Source organism: Macrobrachium nipponense, chromosome 26 (assembly GCF_015104395.2).
Source record: "Macrobrachium nipponense isolate FS-2020 chromosome 26, ASM1510439v2, whole genome shotgun sequence".
NCBI lineage: Eukaryota > Metazoa > Arthropoda > Malacostraca > Decapoda > Palaemonidae > Macrobrachium > Macrobrachium nipponense.
Window position 1 is genome coordinate 19,248,784 of NC_087215.1, and position 2,612 is coordinate 19,251,395.

Consider the following 2,612-nt stretch of genomic DNA (forward strand, 5'->3'; position numbering starts at 1 on the left):
GAAAATCGGATTACCGTACTCGGGTAACGAATCGGATTACTCGGGTAAAATGTGAGTCAGGTGTTAAAGCTATTCGTGGAGAGCACAGCGAAGGGGTAATACTTACTCTGCATTATTACTCATGTGGCAAAAGACAGTTGATTTCTTGCCACGAACTCTATGGATAACAGTATGGCCTTGAAAATAACATATATTATTACTTTCCCTTATAATCAGTTGTCATGAAACCATTCGGCGGAAGGTTTTTCAAGAAAAGTTTTCAACTTAATCTAATTTCCTTAAGTTCTTATTCTTCTAATCCAATTACCTTTCATGATTACAATCTAAGAAACACTATCTAATTATACACATTCATTCTCTCTCTCTCTCTCTCTCTCTCTCTCTCTCTCTCTCTCTCTCTCTCTCTCTCTCTCTCTCTCTCTCTCTCTCTCTCTCAATGTGTGTGTGTGTGTGTGTGTGTGTGTGTGTGTGTCGATGACCATGGGAGTCGTAACACCATTCCACAGAATTAAATCAATGACTGTGCGTGTCTATGAGCAATTATGCGCAAACGTGAACACGAAAGATAAAAGGATTATTTTCACACCTCTCTTCTCAACGGGTGACAAGAAAAAATATATCTTTGGGTACGTTTCCTCGTAAGTTACAGGAAAAGTCCACAGATATCCAGCTTTATTACCAGTGACGAAACAGAAAATATGACATTGCTGAGTCCTTTTGAATACTGACATGAAAATGTAACTGTAGCTGCAGATAACTTAAACAACAGAATAAAAGAATCTCTCTCTCTCTCTCTCTCTCTCTCTCTCTCTCTCTCTCTCTCTCTCTCTCTCTCTCTCTCTCTTTTGTTATAGTACTAACAGCCATTTTAATCAGTTATAATAGAACTTTTACAATTTCCTGGAAGTTCAAAGTGAACTACAGTCATTAGGGAATTCAGTCCAAAACATTTAATGGCAAACAGACCTTAAAGTTGATATCTTTTAACAGAGGTACTATAGTAAGTAGGTTGATGCCTGCTGGGCGTCAGCACACATTGGTATTCAAAGAAATACAAGGTAGACATTATGTTCGACACCTTGGCATGAAGGGTTTGTTTGTAATTTAGGAATACTTTTGTGAACATGATAAATGAAATCAAAGGGGGCTTGGCAAATCTAGCGATAAAGACTGGTTTGCAGAAACCAGAAAATTCTGGCAAATTGCTAAATTAGATGCTATGTGGGTGAGGAGTGATGGAGTTATATGTCAAGGAGATGGAAATAGCTGCCCTTTACCCATAGGCGTACGAGGTGAAGTTCATTTGGGAGGGCAACACCAAATTTGCCCGAATTTTAAACAGGAACTGGGACCAAATAGGTCATGTAGTATAATAAACAATAAATCAAAATTGAGTAAAACTAAAAAAAAAAAAAAAAAAAAAAAAAAAAAAAAAAAAAAAAAAACTGGACAGAGGCATAAACAGGCAATAAATACATTTACTCGCGTTTCCATATATACTAAAAAGGTGTATTAAAATTAACAAAAAGTCAGGAAACTTTAAAAATTTTATCTAAAATTCATTCATTGCTCTGAGGTTTTTGTATATATACTTATTTTTATATTCTATTAATCAAATCAGAGTTCCTTAGAAACGTCATAATCGGAACCACTGAAAATTTGAAGAAGTTTAGTAAAACTACATGGCTATTATTCTATTCTTTATTCAGATTATATACATGCATCCTCTTAAGTGTGCTTTCAAACCGAAATTAACTCAAATGATATAACGCCGAGGCAACTTTTAAGATATTACACAACTTACAAAAGTAACATCCTATCAATATTTATTTTTACGTTATTTTTCACGAAAAAAAGGCATGACTAACAAATCACCAACTATGTGAAAATATATACAAATCAGGCTTGGAACAATTACATATGCTTTATATGAATTATAACAATTACAGTTATAATTACCTGTACTAAAATAAAATTACAACTACAATTACAATGAGGGAACATCTCAAACACAAATATAATAAAAATTAATTTCAAGCATTAAAAATTTGTTACAAATACATAACCATAGAAATAAAACAAAATGCAGATAAAAAATATGTGAAATTCGTATCCTTTTAAAATCACTTCATTCAACAAAATTAATAAGTTGTAAAAGCTTTAGTACAACAACAAATGAAACATATTTCTAAAATTTTAGACCTGCAGTAATTAACGTTAGCATGAATAATTCTCATCAGAAAAAATTCTGTTGCAGTTAAAATTACCATTTGATAGAAATAAAAAATTATAAGTATAATTACGTAAATGTGTAACTAATTACTTTTCTATTAAATTATCATTACTCCAAGCCTGTACAAATAGTCAAATACAGAAGAAAATCTTTATTATACTACATTTTATAGCATATTTAGAGATAAATTAAAAGAATATTTTGTCCCTTCCCTTTCGTTTGCCAAATACATCTATTATGATGTTCATATATATCCTGCTGGCATAACCTCTTTCAATGCAAAGAAGTCTTAATTCTGAGACCCCAGCCTGACCCATAGTAGATCTAAGGTCAGTCTTGAGTCTTCTCAAGCACGAGAATGACCTCTCTGCTGAACAAG